General features: G+C 39.4%; 1 protein-coding gene across 5 annotated transcripts in view; it reads left to right on the top strand.

Moving 5' to 3' along the window:
- The first annotated feature begins 139 nt into the window (after positions 1-139).
- Positions 140-15,931, top strand: part of ASCC3 (activating signal cointegrator 1 complex subunit 3) — a 382,634-nt gene continuing 366,842 nt past the window's right edge. The window contains exons 1-2 of one of the 5 annotated variants that reach the window (XM_062186553.1): positions 140-392; positions 2,750-2,864. The gene's annotated coding sequence lies outside the window, so the exon portion shown is untranslated. Of the gene's footprint in view, positions 393-2,749; positions 2,890-2,918; positions 3,079-3,100; positions 3,344-15,931 lie in introns of those variants that run through there. The other 4 variants (XM_062186551.1, XM_062186549.1, XM_062186552.1 and 1 more) reach the window with 4 other exon arrangements.

Genomic DNA, 15,931 nt, shown 5'->3' with positions numbered 1-15,931 from the left:
AGCGGGAGGCGGGGCGGGCGGCGGCGGCGCGCGCGCGGCGGGGGCGGAGGGCCGCGGAGAGACGACGTGCCGACGTTGGCGCCGCGGCGGGCGGGTGACGTGGATGCCGGCGCCCGCTGCGCCCCGCCCCGTCCCTCCTGGCCCCGGCGGCGGGTCTGTCTGTGGGCCCGGCAGTCCCGCGGTGTTCGCGCTCAGGGTCCTGGGCCTGGGAGCAACCCCAGCAGCACTACGGCGGTGCGGATGAGAGCGGGGGCGTGCAGCTGTCCGCCGACGTCTCGGGTCCTGCCCTCCATTCCCCGCTGGTCGTGGGAAGTAAAAATAAAACCGAAAGGGAGGGAGTCACGGAGGCAGGAGCGGACCAAGTGATGCGGTGCGCTTGAGCGGGCCGAGAGGTGAGGAGGTCGCGGTGGAGGCGAGGGGGCTCCGCAGCCGAGCGCAGCAGGAGCAGGCGGGTGCTGCGGGATCGGCTGCGCCCACCGAGAGAGCGGGGCGACCCTGCTTGTGTCTCGGGCAGGTGCCCCCGAGCTGTCACTCCTCTCGGGGTCCCGGGACGAGGATGAGGGCTCGGCCAGTCGTGCCTTCCTCCGGGAGTTTGTTGGTGGGGGTGGGGCCGAAACTGAGCCAGAGTCTCAGAGTGCCCAGGTGTTAGGCCACGGCATGGCCGCACGGGTTGATTTTTCTGTTCGTGCGGAATTTGTTTTATTTTTCCTCTTACAAAACCGTGGTGACTCGTTTTCGGAAAGTTGAGTGCTTGTAGTTTTTTTCCCTCCCACTGGGTAGACTACGGTAGGCTGGGGGTGAATTAAGCCATCGGGGGTCTAGAACGGCATTTTGAACTAAGTGAATGTGTGTAAGTGGGCAGGTTTAAATAGGTTGATTATCATACATTAATATATTCATGTATTGCAATGTATTCATGTAGTTGCTTCCCGCATGTGCAATTCAAACAAGTAGTCATATTTTATTTGTTTTTGAATAGCCTGTATCACCAAGTGTCATGTTTCATGGATTGAAATAATTTTCTGGTTTTCAACGTGTTCTCAGAAGTTCTGAACTCAGCCTTTGGAACGTGCTCCAGACCATGTTGTGTCTTTTATTTTCAGTGATGGTTACAATACTACTGTTGCATGCATGAGAAAAGTGATTCTTAGAGATGCCAGTTAAGTGTAGCTAAATAGTCTTATTTGTCTGTGAATTGATTTTTCATGGCGATGCTTTCTTGATCTCTGCAGAACAGTTTTCTTTTGTCTTTCACGTTTCCCTGTGTGTCATGCACTGGCCCAGGAGATGAGGATATAGATATACATCTGTGTGTTCATGGAACTTTCTGTAGTCCAGAGGCACTCTTTTAAGAGAGAATCACTGCTAGGGTTCCCTTTTATGCTGTGCATCTGTAGTTGACCAAAGCAAGCTTTTTTTTTTTTAACCAGAGTTTGTTAATGTCTATGTTTATATGTAACTAACATTGAAGTAGGAATAGGTCATGTTATTTGAACAGCATGAGTTGATACTGTCTTTGATAAAAAAGAGTGTACTCATAAATGCTGCAGTTGCCAGTTAAGAGTTGGATGTACATTTCTTTATGCAAAGTTGTTTTAACTATAAAGTTTGCAGTTGGAAATTCCAGTCCTTACTTCGATTGATTTGCTATGTATTAATGATTTGTAATTCCTAGGAGTTCTATACACACAGTATATTCATGAGGAACATGTATGATAGTTGATGCCTGAAGTAAATTTATTACCTGGTAATACCTTCTTTGAGAGGTAGTTGTCATAAGCCCTTTCAGTACAAAACTGGCCTTACTATAATGTGGCATAGTTTTCAAGTTTGAGAAGAGGTTTACCTGAAGATGAAAATTCAACAATCAAAAACATTATGGAAAGTGAAAAAATATACTTAATTACTCAACAGGAGAGGTATTTATTATGTATTTAACAACTGTCAGAAAATTGGCTTTTTGTGTCTGTTTCCTCCATTATACTATAAAGTTATTAGAACTAGAGACTGGATCATATTTCTTTTATCTTTTACCTAACATGATACCTAACATAGTAGACAGGCCCCGTGTCAGTTGTGTTTCTGGTACTGTTAATGGAGTTTAATTAATATTTTAGCACCGTTTAATTAGATTTTTCAGTCTAAAAGGAGTATTATAAATCATTTTGTAATCCCTTTTCATTTTATTGATTAAAAAAGTTGATACCCAGAGAAGTTAGCTCATTTTTCTACCATCAAACAGAAGATGGCATCTGAACTCAGTTTTTTTTTATTTTTATTTTGTTTTCTACAGTGCCATTCTGCCTGTCCTCATTGTTATTTTGGGACCTTTGTAAATTTCTGTTTATCTTCTAATCTTGATAAAGTTTAGCTAGTCTTCCTTCATTTTTGGGATTCACTTTTCCAAGAGACATCTTATCAAAAGTTTGTATGGACATGAAAAATTAGGTTAGAATTTGAGTAGTTGCATAATTAAAAATTATGGTAATAAATTTATAGTAAGTACCAAATATTCTCAGGATATGTTTTAATAAGATAACTGTTGATTTATGAATATTTATTTTTAAAGAAGAGAAGTTCATACCTAGTTATTTCATGACTAAACCAAAGATTACCCAACTACCAAATCAGAATTTCTGGGGATTTTGTCTGTAAGTGTGTACTTTCAAGACACTCTCCAATAATTCCAGTACAGTCAAATCATGTTGTTGGAGAACTTATACTTTATTATTATTTTTTTTTTTGACAGGCAGAGTGGACAGTGAGAGAGAGAGAGAGAGAGAAAGGTCTTCCTTTGCTGTTGGTTCACCCCCCCAATGGCCACTGCAGCTGGCTCACCGCGCTGATCCGAAGGCAGGAACCAGGTGCTTCTCCTGGTCTCCCATGCAGGTGAAGGGCCCAAGGACTTGGGCCATCCTCCACTGCACTCCAGGGCCACAGCAGAGAGCTGGACTGGAAGAGGAGCAACCGGGACAGAATCTGGCGCCCCGACCAGGACTAGAACCCGGGGTGCCAGTGCCGTAGGCGGAGGATTAGCCTATTGAGCCGCGGCGCCGGACGAGAACTTATACTTTGAATGTATGAAATCAGGAGTCTCTTCATTTTGGGTTACATCTGTTCTATCTCTTAACTTCAAAAGAGAAGAGTAATTTACCTCAGGATGATGGAGTAGTCAGGCAAGGAGCCATTAATGTTTTCCAGCAATTTCAAACACTTGCCAGGTCATTGTGAATTAGGTGAATGGCTAGGAATTTACTCAATTGTAGGTCAATAATAAACATGACCTATAAATTTGAGAAATGAAAACTGATGCTGTTCCAGAAGAGGAAATCCTTACTTATTGGTGAGACAGCTTATCATTTTAGAAATATCCATTTACTTTCTTGAAAGTAAATAAAATGTCCACCAGGCTAATAAGATAAAATAATTTTAAAAATGCTAAATTCTCCCCTAAGCATAAATAGAAATGTCACTTTTATTTTGATTTAAGTGACTTAATCACAGGATTCTACATAAGTGATTTTCAAGAAGAAATAAATATCAAGGTGCTATTCAGTTTACAAAAACTATTTCAGTACATCTTTTCCAGTGTGCATGCATTTTCTCAGATGAGACCGGCTTTAGAGTAGTGCCTTTAGCACCTGGGAGGCTCAGTAAACATTCTTTCTGAGCATTCTTATGTAGTGAAGGAAGCTTCACAAATATTTTAGCAATTTCTGTACTTTGGGGATTGGAGCAGTAGGGAAACCCTAAACAATCACTTCTGAACAGATTTATGGTTAAATGCTCTGAATACACCTCATTCAGTAAATATATATAGAATTCCTTGGCAAAGGCCAGTCACAACACAGAGTACCTGGGAAAAGCAAGACATACAACACTACTTCTGCACTCTTAAATATTATAGTGAATATGCTGGCTTTGTGAGATGGTTTAGTATATTGATTTGAGGCAAGGCATTGCCACTTCAGTGAATTTGGCCATTGTCTTGGGAAAAAGTGAGTTATTAGGAAATTTGAAGAGGGCCTAACTTAAAATTCAACTTTTCAGAGCTGTTGTGTTTATACATATTTATTGAAAACAGAGTACTGAAAGAACATTGCTGAAATGCCAAATCCAGTGGATATTTTACCATATTTCTTAATAATGTTTTGGGACTATGTGTCTCACCTTTTATTATAGGTTCTTGCCCACATTGAGAGAAGAATCCAAACCAGAGGCTTAAGTAAGGTGCAGTGAGAGATTTGCCTATGAGGAGAGAGCATGGAAGGCCAGAGAAGAATCAGCAAGAGCCAGAAAACCAAAGGGCAAAAGTCTTGTGTGTAATAATCCCTTTTAAGGGGTAGGAAGTGGTGCCCTAATAGAATATACAAATGCGATGGAGTTTGGGCAGGGTTTGGTTTGCATGAGGCTTTCTGAGAGTATCGTGGAGTTTTCATCATGGCGGCGTCTTCCTAGTGTAGGAGAAGCAGAGGCATCATGGGAAAGTGAGCATAATAGATTGACTCTTAAAGGGTGGAGTTAGAATGCAGGCTGGAGGCAGAAATTGTGTAAAAAATCTTCCAGCTCAACTATTCCTACCTAATCTTCCTGCCTATTTCCTCCATATCAGTAACATTGGACATGATTGACTACCACCTCTTTCTTAAAACATTCTCTTCCCTTAGTTATAGAAACACCACAATTCAGCTTGTTTTTTTATTTTTTTCTGGCCTCTTTAGCCTCTAGCTGTTCAAAATTACCTTTAAAGACTTTTTCTCCTATTTATTCCTTAAAAGCTTATGTTTTGGAGCTGGCGTTGTGGCATAGTGGGTAAAGCAGCCACCTGAAGTGCCAACTTACCATTTGGTCATCGGTTCGAGTCCCGGCTGTTTCATTTCTGATCCAACTCTGCTATGACCTGGGAAAGCAGTAGAAAATGTCCTAAGTACCTGCCTTCGGATTGGCCTAGCTACAGCCATTGCGGCCATTTTGGGAGTGAACCAATGGATGGAAGACTTTTCTTTCTCCTCCCCCCAACCCATAACTCTGCTTTTCAAATAAATAAGTACATCTTAAAAAACACAAAAAACTTAACGTTTTTCTGCCTTCTGCTATTTTTTCTAACTCTACACATGAATTCAAGGTGAATCTTTTCTTAAGGTATTACTGATGATTCTCATATTTATATCCTGAATCGAGACTTCTTTCCTTCATTCAACGTCTGATATACAACCTTTACTTCACAGTTTTTAGTTGAATGTTATACAGCCATCTCAAACTCAACGTGTTTGTGATAGAATTTATTGTATTTCCTCTCTCTCTCTTTTATACCTATTCAAAACAAAACAAAACAAACCTCTTTTCCTTAACTCTGTGAACTATACCATTGGTGTTATCTGTGAGTGTGTAGGTCAGCTTTCCCATTTCTTCTGCAGAAAATAGAGATAGTAAGTCAGGTAGACCTCTCTTAGTCTCTTGGATGCATCTACATTATATCATCATTACTTTAGTTTAGGAACGTATTTTCTTTTCATATTTTATTTGGATTACTTTAGTAATTTTATAGCCGCTTTCTGCTTTTGCTTGGCTTTCCTGTGGTCCCTTCCCTTCACTGCAGTTATAGTAATAGTTATTAAAGTCACGTCAGAATGTCTTGGAAAAATATTTAGGGATTAGATAATTTCCAAACTTAACCTGGCTCCTACCAATCTCTGGTGCTCCTTCTCTGGTCATGTCATTCCTTGACTGCTACAGTCATTGCAATTCCTAGAATGTGGAGTGTTGCCACCATGTATCTGGCACATTTTACCCTCTGCTAGATGAACTCTTCATCTTTTAAGTCTTAATTTAAGAAGACCTTATGGCTTTCTGGCTAGGCTAGATTTACCTGCTGTAAGTTTCAGACAACTTTTTTAGTATGGCTTTTTATAGGAGTCTCTATTTTGTGTTGAGTTAGCTTGTTTAATTGGCTTCTCTTCCCCTTTAGACAATAAGATTCACAAGGGGAGGCACTAGAATGAGTTTGTTCATCATTATTTACCTCACAGAGTGTCTAGCATGTAGGATAATTGATAAAAGTAAAAGATATATTATTGAAAACTGTTGGTACACTCATCTGCAATGATTTGGTTCATGTGCCTTCTCCTGTCCTAGGGTTTCCAGTAACTAATGACTTTTACCCTCACCTTTTCTTTTGTGCTTTGAGATTTAGAAATTTTTACCTACATGTTAAATATTTGGTAACTTATTTTTTAAATGTTCATTTTCATCTATTCAAAAGGCATAGTGATATAGAGATCTTACCTCCACTTTTTATCTCCATAACAGTCAAGGCTGGTCCAGGCTAAAGCTAGGAGCCCAGAACTCTATCTATGTGTCAGGGACCCAAGCACTTGAGCCATCATCTATCTGCTACCTCCCAGGCTGCATTAACAGGGAGCTAAATTAGAAGTTGAGGTGCTGGGACTTGAACCAGTACTCTAAAAAGGGATGCGGGCCTCCCAAGTTGTGACTTAACCTGCTGTTATACCACAGTTGCCCTAAATATTAATTTTTTTTAAAAATTTTTTGACAGAGTGGACAGTGAGAGAGAGAGACAGAAAACAGTCTTCCTTTGCCGTTGGTTTCACCCTCCAATGGCCACCGCGGCTGGCGCGCTGCGGCCAGCGCACCATGCCATTCCAAAGGCAGGAGCCAGGTGCTTTTCCTGGTCTCCCATGGGGTGCAGGGCCCAAGCACTTGGGCCATCCTCCACTGCACTCCCGGGCCATAGCAGAGAGCTGGCCTGGAAGAGGGGCAACAGGGACAGAATCTGGTGCCCCGACTGGGACTAGAACCTGGTGTGCCGGCACCGCTAGGCAGAGGATTAGCCTGTTGAGCCACGGCGCCGGCCCTAAATATTAATTTTAAAATTAAGTTTCTACAAGTGTAATTTTGAATTCTTTGGAAGAATGGCATCAGAATAAATTACATGTTGAGTTTTGGGAAGTGTATGAAAACTTTTCTTTTGTATTTTAGATAATAGTTTATAAAATACCTTCTCTCTTAAGTCTGAAATAAATGAATGAATTTCTAGGAAAAATATTTTTGTGATCTTGAAATAAAGATGATATTAACAATAAAAAAAATACAGAATCCAAGCCTGTAAATACTGTCCCCCTTTGTGACATCCATTTCCTTCTTTTGTCCTTCCTGTTGTTGAATCACCTGTGCATTATAAAATATTTATTGAGAAGCTTCTAGTTCTAGACATTGTTTTAGGTGATATGAGCTCATGTTCTAATGGAAGAAATTGACAACAAATACAGAAATCTTGTTATGTAGTAAGAGCTATGAAGGAAATTGGGTTGGGTCAAGAGAATGAGCAGGAAGGGGTGTTATTTCAGATAGGGTGGTTGGAAAAGCTTCTTTGATCAGGAGGCATTTGAGCAGAGAACCTGAAGGAATTGAAGGAACTATCAGTGTAGCATCTGGGGGAACAGGAGGTCTATATGGTATGCTTATGACAGGAGCCCAATGTGGATGCCCCAGAATGGGCAAAGAGAGCTATAGAAGATCAGATTGAAACATGGAAAGCTAAGTTTGTTACGGCCCTTGAAGTTTACTCAGATATGAGAAACCGTTATAGGGTATTGAGTAGATAAAGGCTACAATGTTGATTAGATTTTTAAAATAAATTATTATTTGTATATGGAAACTAAATGTTTAGAATTAAGTTTAATATGGAGACTAGAAAGGGGAAGCTCTAAAGAAAGCACAACATTATACTCTCAAATACAACATTTCTGATACCACATTTGCAGGTTTTTTTTTTTTTTCTGACAAATGCCAGACACCAGCTATATAATCTGTTATTCAGTTTAATTCTTCACCTTTTACTATTTTTAAGGTTTAATTTAGTTATTTGAAAAGCAGTGAGGGAGGGAGAAAGAGAGAACTTCTGTCTGGTTCAGTCCTCAAATGCCTGCAACAGCTTGGGCTAGGCTGGGCTGAAGCCAGGAAACTAGAACCTCAATCTGAGTCTCTCACATGGGTGGCAGAGGCCCAAGTATTTGAGACACCACCTGCTGCCTCCTAATGAGCAGAGTAACAGGAAACTCGATCAGAATGGAGCCAGGGGTCAAACCAAGGGACTCCCAAATGTCTCCTCCACAGTTTACTTTTTATTTTTTTAAGATTTATTTATTCATTTTGGAAGAGTTACAGAGAGAGTGAAAGAGACAAAAGAGAGAGGACTCTTCCATCTCCTGGCTCACTACCCATATGGCCATAATGGAAGCCAGGAGTCACTGCCCCACCTTTTAATTCTAACATTGGAATTAGTGTCAAAATTGTTCATTTATTTTGCCATTCAAGCTTTAAAAAAGTTGGTATCTATTTCAAAAATCTGGAGACTGTTTTGGGTGACTACTTTTAGGCTTAAGAAGACAGGATTTGTCAGTAGAGTGAAGGAAGATGGATTTTTTGAAATATTCAGAGTTACCAAATAAAGGATATACAGTTTAATTTGAATTTGATAATTAACAAAAATTTTTATTATAAGTGTATTCCATACAAGTATATCTCAAATATTTCCTGGAACATATTTATAGTAGAGGATTATTTGTTGGTTACCTGAAATTCAAATTTAACTCTGCATCCTGTATTTGTGTTTCTTAAACCTTGCAGCTAGAATTAAGAGGAAAGGCTTGTATGTTGCTTAGTCTGAGAGTATGAACACAAAACTAGGTGATATTAGAGTTTGTGTCTCTTGAAAATGTTATTTGAACAGTGTAGTTACCCATAGCTCTGATAATGAACAGTGGAGAGGTATCGCAAGAAAGTTGTGTTGCTGTATTTAGGAGTATGAACTGAGGATGGCAAGATTACAGAAATCAAGGACAAATTAAAGAACAGATAATGTAAGACCTGGGATGCTGGCCTTTCAAGAAACAAGCTTAGCAAAATTTTTAGGTTACATTTATCAATCTGTTCAGTGTGAGATTGTTAAAAGAAGAAAATAAATGTATTTAACTACTAAATCTACTTCCTTCTTCTATGTGAGGGAGAATGGAGAATGGACTCTGGATGAGAAATGTCAGAGACTGTTGCATAAAATGGAATTGAAGCATATTATGGGTGGGAATAGTAAAAGAATGCCCAGATAATCCATGTTCAGATGCTCAATCTCTCATAAGCCTGAGTATTTTCAGATAGTGTTTTCAGAACTTGCACATACAGAAGTTTGATGCTTTCATAACTATTACTTTGTTATTAGCCTCTGTGTTAACTTAAACTTGATTATGAAATATTTCAAAAATATGGAAAATTTCAGAAAATAATGTGACAAACACTGTTGCAGTCTCTGCACAAGTATAGCAGGTATTAATTTTTGCCTTAGTTCTGTCAGCTTTCTCTGTTAAAAATATGGCTAAATTTCTTTTCATCTTGTCACTTCCTTCCTTCCCCCAGTCTACCATGAGGCTAGTATATATGATTCTCAAGCATGTTTGTACATATCTCTTCTTTTATGAAAACATTTATTTATTTGAAAGGCAGAGGGATGCAGAGAGTAGAGATGGGGAGAGATTCCATCCTCTGGTTCACTCCCCAGAAGTCCCCAGCATCCAGCGCTGGACTAGGCCAAAGCCGGGAGCCATCTCCCTTGTAAATAGGAGGGACCCAAGAACTTCGGTATCCTTTGCTGCTTTCCAAGGTGCATTAGCAGGAAGCTGGATCCAAACTAATATCCAAACCATAGCATTCTTCTTCCAGAAGTCTATGGCTTAGGGAAGACTGAGAATTTTGCCTTTCAGACATAGTCTGTACCAGGCCCTTTTCCAACAGATCTGTGTTAGAGAGTTAAAATATGTGCTGCCTAGAATGTAGCTGATGTCCAGGTTTTCTTGAGAGTGATTTGTATGGTTAGTTGTTCTTTGTGGGTTAGACTTTCTGACTGTTATTGTCTTTACCTGGTTCTGAAATACTCTTCTAACCACTTATTTCCCAAGGACATTTGCTTTGTTAAAAGTAAAATTAATACTGTAGAGGGTTTTCAGTAATATAAAGACTATTTGATTTATTGTTATGACCCTATCTAGGAATCTCCCCCTGTATTTGATGGGAAATCTGGAGTTAATATAAGGAAGTAATTAATTGGAAATGTAAGAGAATTAGGGCCCCAAATAAACTTTATTCTTTTTATAGATTGGGTATTATGTCAAGAGTGTGTAAGTATGTACTCATCTGTTCTGTGCTCTCTCTGTTTTCCATGTTCCAAATGTGTTTTCTAATTCGGTTAGTAACTGTCCAAAAAATGTTATTTCTTAAGAATGAGTTGTTAGGTCATAATTAGGAATACTGAAAATTACCTTTCAGAGATTAGCACAACATATTGTTACCAGTATGTCCTACGCAGCTGTTTTTCCTCCAGACTTGGAACATACCACAATTTCTGCAGATGAACTCCAGGTGAAAAAGTTGGCTTTTCTTTAATGGCCACACTGTGGTTTTTTTTTTTTTTTGTTTGTTTTGTTTTGTTTTGTTTTAAATGTTTTTCAGAAGTCAGAGGCAGAGCAAAGACTGAGAGATACAGAGAACTTCCATTCACTGATTCTGGTTCACTCCTCACATGCCCACAACACCTGGGGCTGGGCCAGGATGAAACAAGGAGACAGGAACTCAATCCAGGTCTCCTATGTAGGTGGCAGGGACCCAATTGCTTGAGCTGTCACCTGCTGCCTACCAGGGTATACTAGAAGGAGCAGGAACTGGAATTTTGGTACTCCCGTGTGAGATGAGGGCATCTGAAGTGGGTGTGTTTGTTTTGTTTTGTTTTTAGATTTAGTTATTTGAAAGACAAAGAGGGACACAAAGAGAGCATGAGAGAGATGTCTTACATTGTTGGTCCCCAAAATCTGCAACAGCCCAGGCTGTACCAGGCCGAAGCCAGGAGCCAGGACTCATTCCTGGTCTACCACATGGGTAAGTACTTGGGCCATCTTCCACTGATTTCCCAGGCACCTCAGCAAGGAGCTGGACTGAAAGTGGAGCAGCTGGGGCCAGTGCTGTGGCGCAGTGGGTTAAAGCCCTGACCTGAAGCACCAGCATCCCATATGGGCACCGGTTCTAGTCAAAGCTGCTCCTCTTCCGATCTATCTCTCTGCCATGGCCTGGGATAGCAGTAGAAGATGGCCCAAGTCCTTGGGCCCCTGCACCTATGGAAGACCTAGAAGAAGCTCCTGGCTCCTGGCTTCGGATCGGCACAGCTCCAGCCATTGCAGCCATCTGGGGAGTGAACCAGCAAATGGAAGACCTCTCTTTCTGTCTCTACCTCTCTCTGTAACTCTGTCTTTCAAATAAATAAAATAAATCTTAAAAAAAAAAAAAAAAGAAAGTGGAACAGCTGAGACTAAACTATCGACTCACAGGATGCTGATGTCTTAGGTGATGGCTTAACCTGTTATTCCATAATGGAGATCCCAGTGTTTTGTATTTTTTAAAAAAAGGGAGCAAATGTTAAGCACTGGAATTGTACAGTACAACAAGATGCTCACAGTTTGAGATAATGTGGGTGAAGCTATAGGAGCATTAGATTCTTGTTCATACTTCATTCACTCTGGAGCAGGTATCAATATGTGAAAAGATGCTAGGAATATTCATATTATTATGTCTTTCTGTGTATTTCTTTTGTCTGGCCTACTGTATTTGATAGATTCTAATGAGTTAAATGTGCCTATTATGTGACTCCATTTGGTGGCAATAAGGTACAATATAAGTATTGAATAAAAGACTAAGAATTTTTTGGAGTTATGAAATACCACCCTGTTTTGAAATGGCATTATAGAGGATTATGATGTCTGTTAAGACTGATGTTTCCCGGTGTTTGATCTTGATAGTGTTAACCGCATTACAACTCCGATTTTTGAAAAGGTAAAATAAAATATATTCCAGCTTTTTTATCTTTTTTAAAAAGATTTATTTATTTATTTATTGATTATTTGAAAGAGCAACAGAGAGAAAGGAAGAGACAGAGATCTTTCATTTTCTGGTTTACTCCCCAAATGGCCAGAACAGCCAGGAGCCAGGAGCTCTCTCTCCATTTCTCACATGGGTGGTAGGTGCCCCAGTACTTAGGCTATCTTCTGCCTTCTCTGGCACATTATCAGGAAGCTGGATCAGAAACACAGGTTCCAAGGCTGAAACTGGCACTCTGATATGGGATGCTGGCTTTGCAAGCTTAACCTATTATTCCACAGCACTGGTCTTTCAGATTATTTTTTTAAGATGTAGCTTGTAGATACAATATTTTCTTTTTAAAAATGTTATTTATTTGAAAGGCAAAGCAATGGAAAGAGAGAGATTGATTGATTGATTGATTGATTCTCCATTTGCTGGTTCACTTCCCATATGACTGCAAGAGCTAGGGCTGGGCCAAACTGAATCCAGGAGCCGGGAACTCCATCTAGGTCTCCCACATGAGTGGCAGGGACCCACCCAGTCACTTGAACTATTATCTGCTGCCTTCCAGGGTCCATTAGCAGATAGCTGCCAGGCACTCGAATATGGCATGCAGGCTTCCCATGTGGCAGCTTAACCTGCTGCATCACAATGCCTGCCCCCCAAATTTTATTTTCAGTACTGAAATATTAAATTCTAATTTTACTCTATTTATAGCCTACCATTTCAGTGTTTTTTAATCCTTTACCTTCACTGGATCACATTGAGTTTAAAGTTCACAAACACAAGTTTGGCATATAAAGAATAAATCTTATAATTTTCTTTGTGGCTCTCAGACTAGTGTATCATCATTCTAGCTCTCTGATTATTAGTTAATATCATTTCATAAAGAGAATCCTGTTATAGTCTATGCAACCATAGTTTGGAGAATTAGGTCAGTTTCTCAAGACTTTTTCTGTCTATCTGTACAAACTTCTAAAATGAAGATTTGTAAGATAACCACAGGTGAGTGTATTTGGGCTATAAAATTAGACTTTTTCAGTTCTTTAGAAATTATATTTACTCTGAGGCATTAGTTATTATTGAGTGAATTTTCATTTGTACATTTGCCATGTTAAAAGTGGAATAAAAATTATAGTATAGTTTCTATATAGGTCAGTTTATCTTTATGTACACTCTATAAATCAGAAATTTTAACCATGAATACTCTTATGACTTATCTCTAAAACTTTCTAGTTGAACATATTTTCTTCTCATCTGACTTTAAATGTAGCACTGAATCACTCTTACCATTTACACTTCATTGCCATCCTACTGCCCCTGTGTTATGGAACCTTAACCCTGAATCCAGCTTTATTCTGGTACCAGATTGTTGCCACTCTAATTTATGGTTTCCAGTATGAGCTGAGAATTCATTGCTACTTAAAAACCCTTTATGGTTTGTTCACCAGTTTCCTCTCTTACTGTTGGTAACAAAGTTAAAATTTGCCTCTGTTTTTAAAAATGCCATCTTTTTGAACAATCTCAACTTACCTCAAAGAAAATTGGAGTCATTCTGGCTAAACTGCTTTCACCCTATTTTTCTCTCCCCAATCACCCACTGCTTAACCAAGTTACAAACATACCGGAACTTCTACTCATCTTTCCCTCCTTGTGCTCTTTTCCACTAAAGCTTAATTTCTGGACCTTCATATGCGTTTGTCCCCATCTTTTGTTATATTCTCTGAGTATTCCATCTTTTTTCTGCTTTTCTGCTATACTCTCCTGATTATAGAAATGTGCTCAACTCTATCTTATGTTTGCATAAACTCTTAACTCCATATATTTCAATATATCCTGCTTTTTCTCCTTTTCTTCTCAGCCAGGTTCCTTGGAAGAAGAGCATTCACCATTTTTTTTTTTTCCTTTGCTTTCATCCTTCACTCACCAAAATTTGTTCCATTATTCTTTTTTTTTAAGATTTATTTATTTATTTGAAAGTGAGAGTTACACACACACACAGAGAGAGAGAGAGAGAGAGAGAGAGAGAGAGAGAAAGAGGTCCTCCATTCGATGGTTCTCTCCCCAATTAGCTGCAACGGCCAGAGCTGTGCTGATCCGAAGCCAGGAGCTTCCTCCAGGTCTCCCACGTAGGTGCAGGGGCCCAAGGACTTGGGCCATCTTCTACTGCTCTTCCAGGCCATAGCAGAGAGCTGGATTGGAAGTGGAGCAGCCGGGTCTCGAACCTGCGCCCATATGGGATGCCAGCACCTCAGGCCAGGGCGTTAACCCACTGCACTACAGTGCCAGCCCCTGTTCCATTATTCTTTCAAAACTCCTTATGCAATAGTATTTTAGGACCTGAGAGTAATCAAATACATTGGGCTCTGTTACATAGTATCCTGAATATTGCCTTTTCTTGTGTGATGTCACTCTTTCTATAGGACACTTCCTTTGCTTCTCTTTCTTTAAGACTTTGTTCTTGGCCTCTACTGTCTACTCTTGTGAGCTTTTTAGGGGTGTAGTTGCATGAGTGGATTTCAGGGTATTCGTGCAGCCTTTGAAATGGAATACAAAATGTTGTCTGTCTGTTTATGTATACCTGTTTTCTTTGCAAGGCAGTGGATGGGTTTATATAAATTGGACTTTTGGAGTTTGTGTCCATCCATGGTTTTAACTTGAGTGAAGTGGTAGCCATAAATGCTTTATTTCCATCTCTACCTCTGAAATGAAACCCAAAATTTGGGCCAATAATCAAAACTTTACAAAACAATTAATCATTTCCCCTTTTTCTGAATGCTCTCTATATTTGTAAGTTCCACTCTTCATAAACTAAAAATTTGAGTCCTGCATATTACATCTCCTAAATACGTGTATCTTTCAAATTCACCCTCTTCTAGTTTTCCCTGATTTAATCCTATCTATAATTTTCCATAGCAACTTTTTTTTTTTTTAAACATCTCAGATTATCAGTTTGAAAAGTGCTTAATTTGAGACGTGTTGTCAGGACTCTGCTTAAATTTCAAATTTTATTTCATGATTGAAATGATATGAATTACTTCATGGTATGACTTCATTACCAGGTCCTATGATTAGAATGCTTTTAGGGATTGAATTTGATTGTTATTTTAGGATTTGCTGGATATGTGAATTAGCATGTAAATTAGTGAATTCTTCCTGCCCCTTTTCAGTAAAAGGAGATTAATGCTGTTACTGTGAGATATGTCAAAATGACAGAAGTAGTTTTTTCCAGGAACCTCTTTGATTTGTAAGACCAACCATGCTTGAGGCAGAATATTCCATTTATCGTAGGTCCCTTGTTCTGATTGTGTATTTTCAAAGTGCTAACTTGTATGGTAATAGGTAAGTTCTGAGACAGAATATGTTCAGTTTAGTAGCAGGACCTTTCTTTAAAGACTTCTGACTTCAATTGTTACGAATAGAATGCATCTTTGTAGCCTCTCATTGTGGCTTAGGCATCCATAATTCCCTAAGACATCCATTACATGTCTTGGTTCTCTATGGGTGATACTAACTACATACAGTCATTGGAAGAATTGAAAAAAAAGTCACTCAGCTCTCATGTAGCAATATTTAATTGTCTCACAGACCCCAATTGAGAAGGGTTGGTAGGAGCCACACTGTGCATCTAAACTCAGGTCATTGATTTCTTAACAGATTGATTTATTTGTTGACTGCTGTTGAGACAAAATTAAATGACCATTTAAGAATAAAAGAAAGGGTGGGCATTTGGTCTAGTGCTGGTTTCGATGCACACCCCCTGTGTCAGAGTGCTTGATTTTGATACCCAGCTCTGGCCCCCTTCACTTTCGTCATTTGGGGAGTGAACCAGGTGATTGAAGATTCTCGTTCTCTCTCTCTCTCTCTCTACCTCTCTCTACCTATCCCTCTCTGTAACTCTACCTTTCAAGTAAATAAATGTTAAAAACAAAAAGTTCAACAAAATAGGATTTAAAGTAATAGTAAAATAAAACAGACGACAGTTTTGAAAACGTAACTTTTAGAAATAAAA

This window comes from Lepus europaeus, chromosome 3, assembly GCF_033115175.1.
Source record: "Lepus europaeus isolate LE1 chromosome 3, mLepTim1.pri, whole genome shotgun sequence".
In the NCBI taxonomy this organism is placed as follows: domain Eukaryota; kingdom Metazoa; phylum Chordata; class Mammalia; order Lagomorpha; family Leporidae; genus Lepus; species Lepus europaeus.
The sequence above is the reverse complement of the archived record's forward strand: the minus strand, read 5'-3'. Positions and strand labels throughout refer to the sequence as shown.